The sequence below is a fragment of the Myotis myotis genome, unplaced genomic scaffold (genome assembly GCF_014108235.1).
Source record: "Myotis myotis isolate mMyoMyo1 unplaced genomic scaffold, mMyoMyo1.p scaffold_m19_p_21, whole genome shotgun sequence".
Classification (NCBI taxonomy): Eukaryota; Metazoa; Chordata; class Mammalia; order Chiroptera; family Vespertilionidae; genus Myotis; species Myotis myotis.
In genome coordinates this window covers 8,471,764-8,494,268 of record NW_023416326.1, presented here as the reverse complement: position 1 = coordinate 8,494,268, position 22,505 = coordinate 8,471,764, and the positions used below count along the sequence as shown (strand labels likewise).

The following is a 22,505-nucleotide window of genomic DNA, read 5'->3' as shown; positions in this document are numbered from 1 at the left end:
ACACTAAATTCAATATTCTCAACACAATATAAATTTATTCTTTTACTGAGTTATATATAATTTTAATAACTTTTATTTATTTGAGCCGAAGTATATACAAAATAAAAAGTATAGAATTCTGTTTAATTTTTGCCATTTAAAAATGTTAAATTAAGGTATACTAAAGTTTGAGTTTAACTTTCTATAAGTCCCAATATTGCTAAAATGAGACTATCTTTAAGAAACAAAAAAATAGCTTTACATTCAAATGTCATTCACTTATTTATAATGACTCCCAAAAATGTAAACAACTGCTTTTTTTTTTTTGATTATGTCAACATGTTTCTGATATGGCTTTTTTATTTTTATTTTTTGCTTTTAATCCAAATCAGTTAGGAAAATCTAGTTTGTATCCACCAAGGGTGTTTTTTCTGTCACTAAATGGATTATTAATTTAATTTTAAGGGAATGAAGTTTGTGTAAGAAAAAAAAAGCTGTTTACCATTAATAAACTGTAATTCTTCTTACAAAAAAAAAAAAAAAAAATAAAAAAAATAAAAAAAAAATAAAAAAATAAAAAAATAAAAATGTTAAATTAAATATGCTAAATCAAATTATACTTATTTCTCCAATAAGAAAATTAGGAATTTTGGCATATATATTTTTAGATATTAGTGAAAAATAACACCCATGCAATAGTTAGATTTCATGTAAAAAATATACTCAAATAGTATTTTCCCACCAGGTTTTTTCAAATTAAAAAAAACCACTTTTTATATTCTTAAATTTTCATTTTCCATTTTTTTCTATGTTGTTTTAAATATAGCCTTATTTTTGCCATAAATTTATGTCACTTCTTTTCAAACGAAGAGCTCTCTTACTGATGTGCATGTAGGAACAAAAACAGACATCTCAAAATAAATACAAATCTCACAAGAGGGAACCGGAAGAGGAGTACTTACATAGAAACTGTGAGTGTGGGTCTGAAAAGGGCTAAATCAATGTCTACGAGTTCAATTCAAAGGCCAGTTTTTAAGTCGTGTGCTGGAATTGAAAAAGAGAAATGATTTCGGGACAGTGAGCATTTACAGATAAAATACCTATCGCTACACTGCCAGGCAGGAATTTAGATTTGCAGTAAAAGTCTGCCACCTGGTGGCAGGAAAGGGGAGTATCAGAAGAGAAGGCATCTCCTGGCTTTTATATAATAAAAACCAAATAAAAAGTTAGAGAATTCTTTCTATTTTTTAGACACTGAACATAACCTCCCTTGAATGATTTTACCACGAGTCCTCTTCTATATTTCTATTTCCTAAGTATTGTTTGTATTCAAGATGTTTTTTAAAATAGGATGGAAAATACTAGTTTGCAGTTATTTGTAAAATAATGTTCACTTAGAAATAGTTTAATACTTGATTTATAGAAAGTTATTTTTATACTACACCTTTGAAAAATAAATGAACCTTTTCTAAATCTCCCCAATAAACAAAAGAAAACATTTAAACTTCACCAAGACAGCTAAAGTCATTTTTAAACGAGAACATAAAGAATGACAACATGAAGATTTTCAACTTTCAGTTCAAAGTTAACCCTCGTTCCTGAGAAACATTAAAAAGACAATTCATAGGAAAGAAGCATTGAGAAGTAATGTGCTCTTAGCCATGATACTACCTTTTTATTAAACGGTCCACAGAATCACAAAATTGGTTCAGCAAACTATGTCCCAAGACTAACAGCCCACTACAGTGAAATATGTTTATACTATCTAACAGTAACCCTGCTTCAATTATGCAGTAAGTAAATCACAATCACAATTTTAAAAAGAAAATGAATAAAAGTAATAGAAAAATCTAGTTTCTGAAATATTACTAAGGCATTTCCTCTGATGATTGAACATTATTAATATTGTAATACTTTCTAAAAATATTGCTGTATCAGAATAAGAACTTTTTAAAAAATATATTTTATTGATTTTTTACAGAGAGGAAGGGAGAGGGATAGAAAGTTAGAAACATCAATGAGAGAGAAACATCGATCAGCTGCCTCCTGCACACCCCCTACTGGGGACGTACCTACAACCAAGGTACATGCCCTTGACTGGAATCTTACCTGAGACCCTTCAGTCCTCAGGCCAGTGCTCTATCCACTGAGCCAAACCAGTTAGGGCAAGAACAAACTGTTTTTAAACCCAAATGGTTCTAAGTTCTCCAGATCAGGGTGCTGCCTCCCTCTGTGGTATCCACCTAATCCACAGAACCAGCGTCCCAGAGATAATGTTAATGTTTTGCAGTGCCAACACTAAGTATGTCCTGGAAATTGTTTTTTCTAGAAATGCTACTGAGATACAATACAGACTATTATTAAACATATGTATTTCTTGTTTGATGGTTGATCTAATGTTAGCCGGCCCCAACCCCAGTCACTCTCTGTACAGTAGCCTATTTTTTCCCATAGCACTAAACACTATCTAAAATTATTTTGTGTGACTCTCTTGTTTGTCATCTATCTCCCTCACTAGCATCTAAACTCCTTAAGGACAGGGACCTTTTTGCCATTTTCAGAGGGGTATCCAAAATGGCTAGAACCATGTCTGCGTATAGTAGCTGCTAATTTAACATGTTCATTTTCAATTAAACTAATTTTTTTTTTATTCAGTCGTGTCATTTGCCCTTAGCCACTCCATTTAGAATTGACGCCTTACTAGAATTAGATTCGTGGTGTCAGAAGGGCGTTTAGAGTTCATTTAATCTCGTTCTATATCATCCCTGTGAGATACTCACGTGGCTCCTGCTAGCATTTCCACCTCAGGACGTTCATCACATATTCAGGCAACCCGAGTCATTGTGGGAAAGCTCTTCTTTTTAATAAGATCTTTCTTGTAATGACCTGAAAACCTGTCTTGCTGGTCCATTCTCACCAGGTCCAATTTGCTCTATGGGACTACAAACCCAGGTCAAGTTCTACCTAATTCCTCTCCCAATATGTGTTCTCTCTCTCCCTCTCTCTCTCTCTCTCTCTCTCTCTCTCTCTCTCTCTCTCTCTCTCTCTCTCTCTCTGACACACACACAATTATTTCCCTCTTTGAATAAAACATTACTGGCATTGTCTGTTCACTCTGCGAGGTGATAATCCTAGCTCTCATGTCCACACAGTCAAACAGGAGACAGATCATTAAACATATTATGGTCATAACACGTGTTCAGCACAATACCTGAAGAATTACAAGATCAAAAAGAACCAAAGTGAAACCTGGTCCGGAAGAGAGGAAGCCCCGGGTGGTGGCGATTCAAACAGAAGGGGGTACAATGTTACCCCCTTCTGCATCACCCCACAAGAGGTCCGCGACGTAGAAACACCTGTGAAACTGGACTTGTGTGTGTTTGTTTTCGTAGATACGACAACATGGATGGCCTCAGCAGAGTCACACGGCATGAGGACAGTCTGCCAAGAAGACCCTATGACACCTGGTTTACTTACAGATAAGACTGGATGTTACCACCATCTGCTGGAATGTTGTTCCCATTTTTCTCTGGTCTTTTGAAAGATTGGATTGATTTTGTATTTTCCTAATAAGATAATTCTCATAAAAGAGTTTTGTGTGTGTGTGTTGAGAGCTTGTTTATTTCTAACATATACTTTTAGTTTCTTATTGCAATGGTTTTCTTTATAAGCATTTAAATAATCAATCAGATGCATAGCTTCTGAAATGAAATAATGCATGTCACCAGCCATATCACACAAAGTTGTTGATCGTAATATTTTGAAGGGAGATGCATATATATATATATATATATATATATATATATACACACACACAAATATATTTATAACTAGACATAATCAGGGTGAAAATGAACTGTTATAAGGATTTGCTTTTAAAATTTTGTTTTTCTCCCAAGTTTGTTACTGACCTTCAATCTTAATATTTTTTTGTTTTCAAAACATTAAAATATGCCTGCCACTTCTTGCCTTGGTCTAGTCCAAAAGGCCAAATGGCACTTCTAAAATACTAGTCCATATTGCCTATATGGGTGATAGAACTATCTGTGTATTTGTACATTCCGCTTACGTTTCTACTTTCCCCCTAAATTTTCTTTAATGAGCGTGTTCTTCAAATAGTTCTTTAAATAAAAAATAATTTCTTGTCAACTGTGTCCAGTTACATTACCTGCTGCCTCATCTAAATCAAATAAAACAAATTTATGGAGCCTGAAGTTCCCCAGTCTCAGATCATAGCAATGACACCTTTTTTTTTTTTTCCCCCTTTCAGTATCTTCCAGCTCAACCAAGAAATAAGCAATTTAAATAGAGAGAAAGGACTCCCTGGTCAAAAATCTTCAGGTCAATGATAAGGAATAGATGATATTTTAGAGTTTAAATATTTATCAAAGATTAAGATGACGATCAATTCACTAAATATATATTCTTGCAACCATACTTGATTTTCGTCAATGCTAACATAGCCTATGTTTGAGTTAATTGATGATTTCCTGGAAATCTGTTTCACAGTATAAAGAGAAATAAAAATCTTTTCTTCAAGCATCTGTAATATATCATGCCTGGAGCCTACTAACATCAGACCTAAAGATAAATCATATAGCCCAGCTGGTTGGTTCAACAGTTGAGCATCAACCCAGGAACCAGGGGGTCGCTGGTTCGATTCCCAGTCAGGCACATACCCAGGTTGCTGGCTCGATCCCCAGTGGGGGGAGGGGGTGCAGGGGGCAACCAATCAATGATTCTCAATATTGATGTTTCCATCTCTCTCTCCCTCTCCCCTTTCTCTCTGAAACCAATAAAAATATATTTAAAAGTTAAACATTTAAAATAAAAGGTGCCCTAGCCGGTTTGGCTCAGTGGATAGAGCATCGCTCTGTGGACTGAAAGGTCCCAGGTTCGATTCCACTCAAGGGCATATGCCCGGGTTGTGGGCTCGATCCCCAGTGTGGGGTGTGCAGGAGGCAGCCAATCAATGATTCTCATCATTGATGTTTCTCTCTCTCTCTCCTTCTCCCTTCCTCTCTGAAATCAACAAAAATATATTTTTAAAAAATAAAATAAAATAAAAGGTATATCATGTGTAGTCCATTCATCTGTCCCTCCAGCTTTCATGGGGACCCGTGGTCTGAGAGGATAACTGTGACCTGGAAGGGTAGCAAGACTCTGTATAATCCACAAAACACACTAAGTAGACAGTGTTTACAAGCTGAAAAAAATTAATATCAGTTTCCCAGTCGCACTAACACATCTACATTCGTTAGCAGAGCTCGATTTAAGACTTTGAAGTAGTTACAGAACATGAGCAATTCAGTGCTCTGCTTTTTAGAGGCGACTACCCCTAAAGCAAAACCCTCGTGACACGCCAGCTGACAATCTCGCGTGCATCGGAAGGACAGAAGCCCGTCTCTAGTGCACAGATGTCCGGGCTGCTGACCTCTCAGGACTGTTGGCAGGAACACGGTGAGGGCTGTAAGGACTGCTTTTCCCTATCAGGCTGACCAACAGCTCAGAGCCGATGGGATTCTCCATCCATCACCTCGGTGACAATGGCCGTGTGGACGGGGATTTGAGAGAGCCGATCTGCTCTGTCACCGTGGGCTCTGCGAAGAATACTGTTCTTTTTTTTTTTTCTTTTTCTTTCTTTCCTACTTTTCTTTAGGCCATCTCATCCATCAACCCAACTGCACAACAATTGAGACCCAAGACTAAACAGCACACACAATGACACTTGGCTAAATGATGGGGCGCTGCGAGACCCCCAGGGACTCGTAGGAACCACTGCGTTTGATTTTTAAGAATCACCACCAGTTGTTAGACACCCGTGTAAACAAATGAGAATCTGGCATCGAGCGCCATGTCCACAGGGTCCCTGGTATTGGAAGGACTTTACGTATCCAGTGTAACAGGATACAGTTCCAAAACGAGATACCTGTGAATCAACAGCATTCTGAATCAATCAAGATGACGTGCTTAGGAAAGAAACAGGCAATGCAGAAGGAAGTTCAAGGTAGAGAGACCAGACGCGGGCGTGTGAGCGGCAGACGGGGGTGACAGCCCAGGATAGAGCCATGCGTCCTAAGAGATGCACGCAAGCTTGGTTTCTGCTCCCCAAGGGACAGTGTCTGATGCCTGGAGGTCGCATTGCCCTCAGAAGGCTGAGGTGCCTTATTTTGTCTTTTACGTCCGTGAATATGATTAAACTCCTGCTGTTGCGTTAACTTTTCCAAGATTGTAAAAAGTCGGGGGAATTAAAAAGGTCGCTGCAGTATTTCATTTCCCCTGCAAATCTGTGAATGTTACCGGAGGACGAGGCTTGAAGAGAGAACCTGTATGCAAACTCCAGGAGACCCAAGCGGGGAAGCCGGGGAGAGGGGCAAAAAGACCTTGCAGCCCTAGCCGGTTTGGCTCAGTGGGTAGAGCATTGGCCTGGGGACTGAAGGGTCCCAGGTTCGATTCCAGTCAAGGGCATGAATGTTGGTTGTGGGCACATCCCCAGTAGGGGGTGTGCAGGAGGCAGCTGATCGATGCTTCTCGCTCATCGATGTTTCTAACTCTCTATCCCTCTCCCTCTCTGTAAAAAATCAATAAAATGTATATTTTTAAAGACCTTGCAGGTGCCCTTTTCATAGCAGAAAGAGGCCTGATGATGGTCACGTCATGTGAAGATTTGCCAGGAGTTCGGTGCCATTTTCCATTTTTCCATAAGCAGCTGATGCTGTTTCTATATTAAACATATTGAGTCTAGATTTGAAATGGCATCAGAGTACGTGGAATAAACAAGGATGGAGACTGGAGACGGAATGGAGACTGGTAGGAAGTGCAGAGGTGTGAATGGGTTGGCCGGGCTCCCACACACAGCAGCTGAAGTCCCAGAGGGATATCTCAGCTGTGGGGGTTCCCACTGAGAACTCTGGGGTCTAAACCCCAAGCTGGGCTCCCCAGCCCAGAGCATCAGAACTGAGAAAGGTGCCCACAGAACACCTGGCTGTGAAAAGCAGCAGGGTTGCTGTCTGCCAGGGAGAGACGGCTGGAAATGCAGGTATCCTCTTAAAAGGCCAACACACACAATTTCGTGTGCAGCCACTCACCTTGGACTCCCGCAGAGGGAGGGCAGAGTGGACTGGAGCTGTGTGAAGAGAGTCCAGGGTTGGGGGTTCTGGGGTTGGAGCTCAGAAGGCAGCCACCCCATCTCCTGGGCTGAGTAATTCCCTCATCCTGTCGAGGACAGCTTTTTCCTTCTGACCTTTGCTATCCAGGCAGTTTTTTCCTGGAGGGAAGGCAATTGCCCCACCCTGTGGTTGATAGCCTGGGACCGATGGGAACAGTGAGACTGCAGGCAGAGGCAGATCTCTGGAGGCTTTCAGTCTTTGCCTGACCTCCTTCTGGGCCCAGGGCTAAGGAAAGCAGGCCCCGGGGCATCTCTTGGTCCTTTCCAAAGGCACCCAGCCCCAGCAGCGGGAGCCACGAGCTGTGGGCCGCTGAGAGCCCGAAACAGGGGACCCAGGTTCAGTCAGAAACAGCGTCTAACGTTTCCCTGCACTAGAGATTGAGTGTCATAGCAGATCTACCAATACATAGACACAAACCCCAACAGACAGCCAAAATGGGGAGACTGGACCACCAACTTACACCAGATACAAGAATAAACTCAAAATGGATAAAAGACTTAAATGTAAGCTGTGAAGCCATAAAAATTCTAAAAGAAACCATAGGCAGCAAAATCTCAGACATCTCAAGTAGCAATATGTTTGCACACACATCCCCTAGGGCAGTGGTCGGCAAACTCATTAGTCTACAGAGCCAAATATCAACAGTACAACGACTGAAATTTCTTTTGAGAGCCAAATTTTTTAAACTTAAACTATATAGGTAGGTACACTGTTATTAACTTAATTAGGGTCCTCCTAAGGCTTAGGAAGAGCCACACTCAAGGGGCCAAAGAGCCGCATGTGTCTCGCGAGCCGCAGTTTGCTGACCATGGCTAGGGCAAAGGAAACTAAGAAAATAAACAAATGGGAATCCATCAAATTAAGAAGCTGCACAGCAAAAGAAATCATAAAAAAAATGAAAAGGGAGCCAATTGTATGGGAGAAGATATTTGGCAATGATACATCTGATAAAGGGTTAATCTCCAAAATATAGAAGGAACTCATACAACTTAACAAAAGGAAGACAAACAATCCAATTTAAAAATGGGCAAAGGACCTAAATAGACCCTTCTCCTAGGTGGACATATAGAAGGCCAAGAGACATATGAAAAATGCTCAATGTCACTGATCATCAGAGAGATGCAAATGAAACAATGATGAGGTATCACCTCATACCTGTCAGAATGGCCACCATCAACAAATCAACACATGACAAGTGCTGGCGAGAATGTGGAGAAAAGGGAACCCTAGTACACTGCTGCTGGGAATGCAAACTGGTGCAGCCACTATGGAAGATAGTATGACGTTTCCTCAAAAAATTAACGATGGAACTGCCATATGACCCATTGATCCCAATTCTAGGAGCATATCCTAAGAAACCCAAAACACCAATCAGAAAGAAGGTATGCATCCCTATGTTCCTAGCAGCATAATTTACAACAGCTAAGATCTGGAAACAGCCCAAGTGCCCATCCATAGATAAGTGGATAAAAAGCTGTGTTACATGTATACCATGGAAAACTATGCAGCAGTAAAAAAGAAGGATCTCTTACCCTTTGAGACAGCATGGAGGGACCTGGAGAGTATTATGCTGAGTGAAATAAGCCAGTCAGAGAAAGACAAGTATCACATGGTCTCACACATAGGTAGAATCTAATGAACAAAATAAACTGCTGAACAAAATAGATCCACAGATACAGAAGCATGGAACATGGACTGTGGAATCTCAGAGGGTAGGTGCAGGTGGATGGGTAGGTGGGAAGAGATCAACCAAAGAACTTGTATGCATATATGTGTAACCCATGGACACAGACAATAGGGTGATGAAGGCCTGGGGTGGCAGGTGGGATCAGGCTAGAAGGGGCCAATGGGGGGACAATGGGGACATATGTAATACTTTCAACAATAAAGATTTAATTTAAAAATGTTGAGTCTAGCCTGGCCAGTGTTGCTCAGTGGTTGAGCACTGACCTCTGAACCAGGAGGTCACCTGCCTGGGTTGTGGACTCAGTCCCCAGTAGGGGGCAAGCAGGAGGCAGCTGATCAATGTTTTTCTCATCAATGTTTCTATCTCTCCATCCCCTTCCCTTCCTTACACTAAAATCAATAAAGACATATTTTTAAAAGTTCAGTCTCTAGACCTTAGAGCCATAAAGTGACTAAATAATATAACCCTTCCTATTTTGGTATAAGACCACTGTTTTATACAATTAGAAGTAAAATGTTAGATGTAACTATAAAATTAAGAAACAGTGAAATCAACCACGGTAGAACAGACATGTCAATGACCAAGTCCACGTCATTCAGGACAAAATGTAAAACGCTGTGATGTTTTATGCATCACATTGATGGAGGGAAAAACATTAATGAAAATAAATATAGACAATCTCTCAATGTAATTCCTAAATCTTTTTATAAATGGGCTTATGGACAACAGAAAAGCAGCTTGTAAGTCTAGCTCCGCTGTGGGCAAACTACGGCCCGCGGGCCGGATCTGGCCCGTTTGAAATGAATAAAACTAAAAAAAAAAAAAAAAGACCGTACCCTTTTATGTAATGATGTTTACTTTGAATTTATATTAGTTCACACAAACACTCCATCCATGCTTTTGTTCCGGCCCTCCGGTCCGTTTAAGAACCCATTGTGGCCCTCGAGTCAAAAAGTTTGCCCACCCCTGGTCTAGCTATTTGGGCGTCTTGAGGAGTGATGTATCCTCCACTTATTGCCAGAGATGGGTGGATCTGCTAGGATGCTAACTGACTAGTAGTCCAGACCACTCTTAATGCAAGGTAGTGATGACGTTACCGTCACATCATTCATGTCCATACAATAAACGTCTCTAACAAGTTCCATTGGTGGTGGTGGTGGGGGGGGGGGAGTGGGGACTTCAGTCAAAGATGATGAATAAATGAGAAAATATCGTAGCTCACACACTCGTTAAGGTAAGGGCAATGCCTCTTTGGAGGGAGGTCCTTAAAGCCCTCATCTCTCTCTTCGAGCCTGAACTACTGGAGGAAATAAGACTCTACCAGGTTCTAGACGTGCACATTCTTATACACCCCAAACCCTACATTTCCGGCGACTCTAACTCATTGTGACTCGCCAGGACAAAAGCAGAGACCTGGAGGCCTGGTGAAGACTTTATCTCCATGGTAGGAGGAAGGATTGCTGGGACTACTGAGAGCTAGCATCCTGGTTTGGGGCAGGAAAAGGAACATTAATATTCAAGTGGCTGCCTAGTGGGTGTTTCTCAGTGGTTGAGCGTTGACCTGTGAACCAGGAGATCACAGTTCGATTCCCCGTCAGGGCACATGCCTGGGTTGTGAGCTGGATCTCTAGTGGGGGGCATGAAGGAGGCAGGCCGATCAATGATTCTCTCTCATCGTTGATGTTTCTTATCTCTCCCTCTCGCTGCCTCTCTGAAATCAATAAAAAAATATTTTTTAAATATATACATTCAAGTCACTTAATGTGCTTCCTAAATGTCCATGTCATAGCGTGAGGATAACCCGTTTTCAGGCTCTGAAATTGAAATCTTGGTTACTAAGTGGTGTCTTGCCATTCCCTTTAGCATCCTCTCCTCGTTGGGGAGGAAGTAGAAGCTGGACCCTCACCTCCATCTCCGTCCTCCCCGCAAAGTGCCTTTCCTGTGTGTCTTGCAGATTCAACCTTGCTGATTGCAGAGTGTCAAACCAAGCAAGAGAAGCAAAGAAGCCACTCTAAGGATTGCGTTATCCATCTGAACGATCTGTCTGCAGATAAGAACAGGCAGTGGATGGGGGAAACCCTATATGGGGAAGGCAGTTTTAATAAATATTTTGGCTGCTTCTATTGAAATATAGTGGTGTTTTACAGAGACATATAGGCTCAAGATTACCCACTTTATCTTGAAAAGAAATCTCCATTTTTGCACAAAGGCAAACAGTGGCTAGAAGAAGGTAGCAACATAACAGCCATCATTATAAATGTTTATAGACGTTCCCAAAGCCTTATCTAAAGTTCATCCTGTTTAAGGACATGTTTTATGTTGTACAATTCCTCTTAGAATATCAATCTAATAAGCACCAAATGAGGCTGAAGACAATGCTGTTATAAAAAATGGAGAAAAATGATTAAAATATGATAATTATACTGACAACTTATATGCTCAATCTAATCAGCCAAGCTTCCAATTTGTCATAATGTACACTCACTCATACATTATTGCTTAATTATAGCAACACTTCTATTTGGAAAGGTTGTCAATCATGTGAATACCCATCATTTTTCTTCTCTCTTTTTTTTTTTTTTCTCAGAAGGGGCATATTTTAAACAAGGATTTGAAACCACTGTGCTATTCACTTAACCCTTGGAATACTTTCCTGCAACAACTATAGGTCCTACTGAATATTTTTATGCACATATTAATGCAAGTTTATATTATATAACATTATTCTTTTAAGTCAGAACTGATATACCATATTATAAAATGTAATTAAATACTGGCAGAATTTGGTGATTTTATGGTTCTTAACATACCTATGTGCTTGCACTAAAAAACAATAGATGTAGCTTTAAAAAAAACAAAACCACGACAAAATTTGACCAGAATGTCTCCCAATTTGCCTGCAATTCATATTGATCAGGATGAGAGTAAAACTTAAATAGCTCTTTAAAAACACACACATAAGCCCTAGCCGGTTGGGGTCAGTAGATAGAGCGTCAGCCTGCCTCCTGAAGGGTGCCAGGTTTGATTCTGGTCAAGGACACAGCCTGGGTTGCAGTCTCAATCCCTAGTAGGGGGTGTGCAGGAGGCAGCCAATCCACAATTCTCTCTCATCATTGTTGTTTCTATCTCTCGCTCCCTCTCCCTTCCTCTGAAATCAATAAAAATATATTTAAAAAAAAAACCCACAAACACAAGTGTTTATGGGAGTAGGCTGTACCCACAGCAAATTTAAAGTTTTCTCTGGCCTTTTACTTCATAGCCTCTGGCTCCATCATCCTTTCTCCAATTGGTGAAGATGTATAACACATTACTAAAGTAATTCGATAAGAGCATCTGCCAGGGCCTCCTACTAAGAGTTCAGTAAGTGGACCATATAACCAACTTTACTAGCAAAATGAAGTGATAAACTGAAACAACTAGTCACTTTATTGAAAAGACTGACACGTGATCTTAATCAATTACTTTGAACATATTATTGACTGTATAAGCTACATATATGTATTTGTATACATGTATTCAGATCCTAGTATATACCATAGGATATATACTATATCGTCCTATATGTACACTATAGTATATATGCTATAGTATAGATTTAATATAATCTACATGTGTATACATAACTATATATGTATACAGTGAATTCTCAGTTTTTTAACCTGGATTATTTAATAGACCATTTTGTCAAGAAAGGGAGCTTATTAGCTAAGAATTGACAAACTGTTCTTACTGAATGAGGGCATTTGGGTCCTTAAGTATCTGGATAAATTGCTCCTCGGACTCCATTCAATCACTATGGTAGGCAAGTCTATGGGGCTTACTTTTTATAATTAGATAGAGACATTTTTCTCCTTCATTTCTCCAAAAATTCACTTTTTATAATAAGTGTATTATAAAGAAGCAGATGTTAACATCTGCAAGCCTCCACTATTCCTTAAGAGCTAGTTTGGTGGTGATGAAAAGTCCTGATATACATACAATTGCAAATGTGGATTATAAACCCATCTGACAGTGGTACCTCACTTCTATCCCTTTTATGAACTAGGCCTCAAACAATGATGTCACATGTTTTATTCTTTAAGGCCTCAGACACAATACAAGCTGCCCCCAAGGAGTTAAGGACACGGAGCACACATGTGGACCAGGCCCAGGTTCCGGGCCCATCCGCACCCTGCCTCAAACCCTGCATCTCCATCGTTCACCTGGTTGCTTTCTGCCGATATCACATGTTCAGTCAACAGCCAGATTCAAGCATCCACAGGAGAACTGGGAAACTTCATAACTATCTAAAGCAAATAACATCCCTGAACAAGTAAGGAGGTGGTGAGTTTAGATGGATGAGACTAGCCCCCAAAGCAGTTTTAAGTCATCATTTCTTTCATACAACAACCCAGCTGAAAGCACTGTTTACTATAAAAGAAGGCAGGAAAGACTGAGGAGAGGACCACACAGGAGGGTGAGGATGGTGCGTCACTGAATTCCGCAGTTGGGAAGGAGGCTCTTCGCTATGTCCCTCAAGACCCACAGAACCCCGTTCCCGAGCTCCTGGCCGACAGAGACCAGAAGAAATATTCAAGGTGTCAGAAAGATCTAGGCTAGCTGTCAGGAAGAAGAGCCTGACAGGGAGACTGTTTCAGCATGACACTCCCAAATACATTTAGATCAAATTTTAGCCAATTGGATTAAGAGAAAAAAAATCCAACCAGGCCATTTATGTGGTGGTATCTATATATATAAAAGCCTAAGCAACCGAACGACCAAATGACCGGTCGCTATGATGCGCACTGACCACCAGAGAGAAGACGTTCAATGCAGGAGCTGCCCCTGGTGGTCAGTGCGCTCCCACAGCCAACCTCCCAAGGCCCTCCCCCTGGCGGCCAACCTCCCACAGCCCTGATTGGCCCCAATCACCAGCCAGGCCAAGAGACTCCACCTGTGCACGAATTCGTGCACCGGGCCTCTAGTTAGATCTATAAAGCCTATTCATGATTTGCTGAATTTTTTATTGACCTGATTGAATTTTCCACACAATTTGATATCAATGTGGGTGTCATTAGGTACTAAAGAGAATCTAGCCCGGCTGGTATGGCTCAGTGTTCGAACTGAACCAGGAGGTCACGGTTTAATTCCCGGTCAGGGCACATGCCCGGGTTGTGGGCTCAATCCCAAGTAGGGGGCATGCAGGAGGCAGCCAATCAATGACTCTCTTTCACCAGTGATGTTTCTATCTCTCTCTCCCTCTCCCTTCCTCTCTCTGAAATCAATAAAAACATTTTTTAAAAAAGACTCTATAATCTCACTCTATGGAGATGTTGAAAAATATAACTGCCTTCTTGTCTCAAAGAGGCTACATCTTTCTAAAGAGAAAAGAATAAACTAGTTTATGCATTCAATTTTTTTTCTAGTTCTTCAAATCCTTAACTAAATATATATGTAAAAGTAATAGAAAAATATATATGCATCTATATGAAACAGATATAGTGACCTTTTTCTCCTTAACTAGATACTGATTTTAAAAATTCAAGACGTTTATCGCAAGCCTACTAGGTGCCAGGTGTTGGAAACAAGGACTTCCACATCCTTGATCTTATTTAACATGTTATTAGATAGTCATTTTCATTTTCCTTATAAAAAATAAAACGTAATCCCGCTGCAGCCGGAGGGAAACCACTTAACCTTCGTTCTCCCATTTTATTTAAAATTGAGATGATAATATTTACTTCCCAAGGCACTATGAATACTAATTAATTAACACTGGCAAAAGATCTTGAAGACCAAAAATGTGGAAGTTCTAAACCTAATATTATTATGCTTTTATTCCTTACAGCGCCTTCAACACGACTTTCCTTTTCCGTTCTGTCCCATCAGTGAGGCAACATTGAACTTGGAACAATTCGACGTGGCTATACCCACAGGCTGTTATCAAGATCACCTGGCTAGGGATAGTATTCATATTAACAATGTTTGTACATACAAACCCACGTGTATGTATTTGTGCTTGAAACACAGGCGAATTTAGCTGAAAATAAGATGACATTTTTTTAATGTTGTCTCCTATGAGTTTTCAAATAGATCTGAGCACATAGGATTTCTTTTTATATGATTGGCGATATAAAATACAGTTGGCCCTTGAAAAATGTGGGGGTTAAGGGAACCGACCCCCCCCCCGCCCCATCGTCTAAAATCCACATATAACTTTTGAATCCCTCAAAACCATCGGCACTGCACCCCACTCTCCAAAGCCTTAGATCCCTGGTAACTGGCTGCTGAGCCCATGTCCTGAGCTCCCTGGCTTTCTGTGTAGCCTTGATAAAAAAAAAGGCCTCCCACAGGGAAAATGAAAAATCACAGACAAAATCAAGTCCACAGAATAAAGAGTTAAATCACAAACGGGGAGGGGGCGGGGGGGGGGTGAGTAAAACTAGAAAAATAAAGGTCAACGTGTGTTTAGTCTCAGTATACCTACGTAAAGGAGAAATAAAGAAACAATAAAGAACATGAATATCTGACTAAATGAAGATGTGAACTCTCTGTGCTAAAATACCCATAACATTAAAAGGCAACTGAAATTTGCAAAACTATGAAGAATGAAGTGTGTGGTGTATGAAAATGACGTTCAGATCACTGAGAAAACCACCGGCTTGCAAAGAACATGAACAAGCAGAATGGAAAACTACACACAGCCAAGCAGCACACGGCGAAAGGACACGTCACAATTAAAAAAAAAAAAAAAGAGTGAACACCATTCAAATAAGCTGTCATTCTTCACGTCAATGATCTAAAGTAGAAAAATCTGAAAATGTGATTAAGTATTATGGAGGGTGAGCCCTGGCCAGTGTTGCCAAGTGGTCAGAGCATCGACCCGCACACTGAAGGGTACGATTCCTGGTCGTGGGCAAGTTCCTGGGTTGCAGGTTCAATCCCAGGCCTTGGTAGAGGCACATCTCTCTCTCTCCCTCCATCCATCCTTCCCTCCCTTCTTTCTAGTCTAAAAAAAAAATCAATGGGAAAAATATCCTGGGGTGATGATTAACAAAAATAAAATATTGAGGGTGCAATGAGTTGAGGCTCCTCAGGTACTGTCAGAGTATACAGTGGGGCCTTGACTTACGAGTTTAATTCATTCTGTGACGGAGCTCGTAACTCAAATTAATCGTATGTCAAATCACTGTGACGTTCGCTGCGCCAACTAGCGGTGGGGTATCTGAAGCTGGCTCGTAACCCGAATTTTAGCTCGCAACTCAACTCAAAGCAAAAAAATCAGCCGAGAGACAGCTCGTATCTCAAAAAACTTGTTAGTCGGGACACTCGTAAGTCAAGGCCCCACTGTACTTGGTATGACTGATCTGGAAAGCAAACGAAAAACATGAATTCCTAAAAGGGCACTGCCTTTGACCCAGTAATATGACTTCTGGAATCCTAATCCTAAAAAAAAAAAAAAAAAAAAAATTAGAGCTACATAAAAAGGCATATTTTTTTATAACAGCAAGTTTGGAAACAGCCTAAAAGTTCAACAGAAATGAAATGAGTAGTAGATCATGATATGCCCATTGACAGTGTTGTTGGTTTTTTGTTTTGTTTTTTTCTTAATAAAATTGTTTCAAATTGTTCCATTGGTTGGGGAAGGGAGGGAGCAGGGAGAGCAAGAAAAGTAAAGAAAGCAACACGTATGCTGGGAATGTTCTCAGTGGGGTGAACGAAGGACCCATGGGGCAGGTGAGTTTCTCTAGCCAGTCTTCAGGTTATACCCTTTCTTTGCCAGTACGGATACAGCTTGTCCATCCTACTTCACCCATGGCCCCCAAAACGGGGGAAGGAAAGGAGAGACCACAGAGAATGACAAACTGAAGATGAACTATCCCTCTTTAAGTCTCCATAACATCTCATTGGATGAACTACAGATAAATAGTTGGAACGCGTCATTTTAATTACTGCCTTGCGAATACAAAAGTATTTGACTCAACACTAATGATCTCGATACTGCCGCTGAACCATCACTAATGTCAAAAATTTGCAAAATTTCAGAGAGCATCACCTATCATATCAATGTGTCCTAACATCAAGGTCATTCGCTAATGAGGAGGATTTTATCCACTTCTATAATTTACGTGTAAATGAAGAGTATGGGCGCTTTATGTTTCTGCAGAGGTGGAGGGGGAAAAAGAGAGAAAAAAAAGAAAAAAAGAAAAACTTCTAACCAATTCCAACATTTCTGATGCCAGGCGGTGCTCTTATTAATCTAATTCCAAATGATAGCACGTTTCCAAAGACCTCCCTTGAGAGCGACTTGGGAGCTGAGCCACTCTCTCTAAGAATTACCAATTACTGTCTTGCCCACTTCCTCCTGTGCGGGACAGAAATTATCCATCTCCAATTTATCAGCAGCTACATGAGAGTTCTGGGGCCCAGAGTCCACGCATCAGCCTTTCCTCCACTTGCCAGCTCTCGGGGGCCTGGCCTTTTCTAAAGGCTGGAAGATTGAGCTTCCGTGACTTTGGCCTTGATCGGTTTGAAGACTTTATCTGAGAGAGCGGTCCGTCCACCGTCCCCTTTACCTGGGGTTCCAGGGTCTTGTGTGTTACCTGTTTTCTTTTATAAATATACTGTTTATGGATTTCAGAGAGGAAGGGAGAGGGAGAAAGAGAGAAGAAATATCAATGATGAGAGAGAATCATGGATCGGCTGCCTCCTGCATGTGTCCCACACGGGGACACATGCCTGCAACCCGGGCATGTGTTCTGACCGGGAATCGAACAGCGACATCCTGGTTCATAGGTTGACGCTCAACCACTGAGCCATACTGGCCAGGCTGTTTGTTACCTGTTTTCAATCAGGGAAAACATGTGCCTTTCTTTTTCCTCTTTTTTATAAATATATTTTTATTGATTTCAGAGGGGAAGGGGGAGGGAGAGACAGAGAGAAACATCAATGACGAGAGAGAATCATTGAGCAGCTGCCTCCTGCACGCCCCCTACTGGATATGTCCTTACTGGGAATTGAACCGTGACCTCCTGGTTCATAGGTTGATGCTCAACCACTGAGCCACGCCGGCCAGGCACATGTGTCTTCCAAACCAGCGTCCAGACATTCAAATGGGATCTTGAGAGAGAAGTCTAGTCCTGTAGACGGGTAGGTTCCACAGAGCTTCAGACCCCCCCCTGAAAATGGCCGTGACCGTGAGACCAGACTTGTAAGCAAGCCCCCTCGGCTCCTGCCCTCCTTCCATCCGACTTTCTAGGATCCACTGCCAAGCTCAAAGCCCTAGTCGCTCATGAACAGCAAGTGCAAGGGGAAAGCCCGTCTGTTCAATTACGGGGGTAAAGAAAACACCGTCAGCTCCAGGCGCTGAGAGGCCTACTATGTGGCAGATACACAAGATCCATCGCACTTGCTAATGTTCACTCTAACCCAGCGGTTCTCAACCTGTGGATCGCGACCCCTTTGGGGGCCGAACGACCCTCTCACAGGGGTCGCCTAAGACCATCGGAAAACACATCTATAATGACATATTGTTCTTGTGATGAGTCACTATGCTTTAATGATGTTCAATTTGTCACAATGAAAATACATCCTGCATATCAGATATCTACATGACAATTCATAACAGTAGCAACATGACAGTGATGAAGTAGCCACGAAAATGATGTGATGGTCGGGGGTCCCCACAACATGAGGAACTGGATTAAAGGGTCGCGGCATCAGGAAGGTTGAGAACCACTGCGCTCCAACCCTGAGAAAACGAAGGCTCCGCAAGGTCGAACACCTCACCGCAGGCCACAGAGCTGCAGAGACAGGATGCAAACCCTCCTCGCTGTGGCTCCAGGACCCCTGCCTTCCTACCTCCCACCTGAGGAGGAGTGATGGTCCCAGCGTGGGAAACTGTGTTCCCGCCGAGAGGTCAAAGAAGGAAGAAATCACCAAACGCTCAAACGGGGCCATTACGGTAAAGAACTGGTGCGTGTGGTTTTCTGATGGGAGGCGGGCGGGCGGGGCAGAGGTGAAACAGGGGGGAGGGGGGGCGGGAGATAGGGTGGGAATGAAGATCGGGGTCCGAGAGGAGCAGGAGACAAGTAACAGAGCGACATAGCATAGGATGCATGGGGAACAGATCCATGCCTAGCGGCCAGCTCAGCACGGCCTGCAGCCCTGGTCTCTGGAGCAGCCGGTCTCGGGCCGCAGGGAGCCCCGGCCAAGCTTTCACCTTCATGTTCACAGCCGGCTGTCCCCCCCAGCAGATCATTCTTTGAGCTGGAAGAAATAGGAGCGAGGCGCAGTGCAGCGGTGCATGCCTGGCTCAGCTTATTAAAACATGGGCGGCAGGCAATATTTCACCGCCCCCCACCCTCCCACCCCCAGAAATAAAAAATAAAAAAAAAAAGACAGACAAGCGAGAGCAGCTAATCCATTGGAAGAAATTAGCAGGCAGAGGATGTCGCTGTGTGAAATGATGGACGAGGCTGAAATAGCGACACAGGCTAACATCCAGTGGGATAATTACTCCGCGCTCTCAGGCTAAAATCTGTCTTGGAGGAAACTGGGCAGCTCTGATGACTCAATTTCAATGGGCCCGGCTTATGAAATACATAGTAAAACCCATTAAAATTGAAATTGTTCTTGGTAGGTAGTCTGTGACTAGGCCGCTGACCCCGGCGGGCGGCTTTTAATAAGGTACACACCATTTTTATTCTGCAAAGTGGCCTGTGCTTCAGCGGCCCACACACTCCGGGGTTAACCCTGTCGTCACTTGCCCTGCGGCTGCTCCCTCTACGTGTGGTACGCACACTTCCGTTCTTTCTTCTAGAACAGTGGTTCTCAACCTTCCTAGTGCCGCGACCCTTTATTAATACAGTTCCTCATGTTGTGGTGACCCCCAACCATAACATTATTTTCGTGGCTGCTTCATAACCGTCATTTTTTGCTACTGTTTTGAGTCGTCATGTAAATATCTGATATGCAGGATGTATTTTCATTGTGACAAATTAAACATCATTAAAGAATAGTGATTACTCACAAAAACAATATGTAATTATAGATGTGTTTTCCGATGGTCTTAGGCGACCCCTGTGAAAGGGTCGTTCGGCCCCCAAAGGGGTCGAGACCCACAGGTTGAGAACCGCTGTTCTAGAAGCTGGTGAGTTTCCAAATGAATGTAGGTTGACACGGTTGGCTTTGGCTCAACGAAAGCTGCTTCCTTTATCATTCTTGCCGAACAGTGTTCCAGCTTAGGAGAGAAGGATCGGTTGATAAGACTGATCAGACTTAATGTTCATGGAGGAAATGTTTCCAGAATATGTCCTTGTTGATCTAAAACAACTTTATCCCCTCCTCCCCCCTGCGCCCCGGTGATTACTGTGTCATGCCATGACCATCATTGGGTTATTCATGTGAAATGTATCCAAGAACAATCCGAATTAATCCCCACAGCCACTCTAAAATGACCTGGAATGAAACAGAACCACAATCTACATGCCTGGCCATAATTGCTTTAGGAAAATCCTCAACATTCAGAAACTAGAGCAGTGGTCGGCAAACTCATTGGTCAACAGAGCCAAATATCAACAGTACAACGATTGAAATTTGAGAGCCAAATTTTTTTAAACTATATAGGTAGGTACATTGTTAACTTAATTAGGGTCCTCCTAAGCTGGCCTTTGCTAAAAACGTCCTCAATCTGATTGAGGTACGTTCGCTGAGGTCGGCCCCTTCCAACTCTCCCATCCACACTCGTCTTGTACACTTGTTTCGTCCATCTCCTTTCGTTCATCCTCTCTATATGTCCAAACCATCTCAACATGCCTTTCTCAATCCTCGACACTACATCTTCTTTCACTCCACAACGTTCCCTAAAATTAACTTAATAAACTTTATTTAAAGTTTTAAGTCAACTTCGCACTGTACGTGCGTGCCCGCACGTGGTATTTTGTGGAAGAGCCACACTCAAGGGGCCAAAGAGCCGCATGTGGCTCGCGAGCCGCCGTTTGCCAACCACTGAACTAGAGGATCGCTGGGGCCATGGTACTCAACGTGTGATCTTCAGGGCAGCTATGTAGGCATCTTGTTAGATACTGAAAATCTCCGGCCCCTACTCAGTTAGAATCTGCGTTCATGAGTCCCGCAGGTAACATGCTGCACATCAAAGTTGGAGAAGCACTGTTCTCCTGCACAAGGGATTTGAGGTTTCTCTCATCATTCATCATCCAAACAATTTTTCATTCAGCCAAACCTGTCCCAAATAACACCTATTTGGAGGGGGGAAATAGCTACAAAGAATCAAATCCCTATGTTAATAAACCATTCTTTCATTAAAAAATATTGAGAGTCAATGAATCAATATTCATTCAAATATTGATTTGAGGAAATCAAACAGCACACACAGATGCGAAAGGAAACTTGTAATTCAGAGAACAGAAGACAACGCTTGCAAATGTTCAAGCCGTGTCTTTAGAGAGAGCTCAGGCAATACTGCAATTCATAAAAGAACGCACTTCTTTGAGAAAAGACCAATGAAAAAAAATGAATGAGCTCTAGTGAATTAAAAATAGGATTACTGAAATCAAAATACTATTAAAAAAACAACTGGCCCGTTTGGCTCAGTGGCTAGAGCGTCGGCCTGCAGACCAAAGAGTCCCGGGTTCGATTCTGGTCAAGGGCACATGCCTGAGTTGTGGGCTCAATCCCCACTAGGGGACGTGCAGGAGGCGGCCGATCCATGATTCTCTCTCATTGATGATGCTTCCATCTCTCTCTCCCTCCCCCTTCCTCTCTGAAATCAATAAAAAAATATATATAAAAAACCCTGGACGTGAAGGCTAAAAAATGAAGAATGTAGAGCATCGACAAGTGAGGGGGAAGTCCATCCCTTTACTCCTTGGCTGAACAAGTATTTCCTGTGTAACTACTCCGAGTCAGGCAAGGGCTGGAGATGTTGCAATGATGATGACGCAGAGCCTGTGCTCTCAGAGCTGATGAGATGCAAGTGAGCCAGGTAAATGTTAAGAGCTACGTAGAAGCACCAAGGAAGTCACATGCTCAGTCCAAAGGAGTTAAAAGCAAAACCAAACCCAAAAGCCCAGAAGCGAAAACAGATAGAAAAAGCTAAATAAGAAACAGATAAGTGATAACAAACATTTTCCAGAGCTAAAAAAACAAAACAAAACAAAAAACATGATTTGCACACTGAAAACGCTCATTAAATTCCTTATAGATCTATCTATCAATCTATCATCTATCTACCTACCTATCTCCAAGTACAATCCAAATTAATCCCCATGTGAATTCAAAATGAAATGGAATTAGATAGGTAGATAGATAGATATCCATAGATATTCAGATAATAATGGGTAATTTTTAAAAAAGAATCAATGCATGAAGGCCTAAAACAAACAGTTAAAAGTGATTACCTTGGTAGGATCAGGGAGGTGAAAAGGTAAAGCAATTTTTATTCAAAAGATTAAACTTTGCATACCCCCCATGGGTTCCCAGAGCTCTCCTCTGCAGCCCCGATTAAGAAACCCTAAATTAGAGAATTGCAGAGAGGACTGTTCTATGGACAAAGGCGCTGGTCCCGACCTAATAAAAACCTGTCACCACTGTGCAGAAGTCTCCCACTTTCTGTGCCATTAACAACCCAAGAGACTGTCCTCACAGTCTCAGTCCAAACAATGAGAACA

At 41.9% G+C, this 22,505-nt stretch overlaps 1 long non-coding RNA gene across 1 annotated transcript in view; it reads right to left on the bottom strand.

The window, feature by feature from the left end:
* Window positions 1–22,505, bottom strand: part of LOC118678844 — a 73,793-nt gene that overhangs the window by 12,550 nt on the left and 38,738 nt on the right. The window contains exon 3 of the long non-coding RNA XR_004975048.1: window positions 942–1,023. This is a non-coding gene — a long non-coding RNA (uncharacterized LOC118678844). The remainder of the gene's footprint in view (window positions 1–941; window positions 1,024–22,505) is intronic.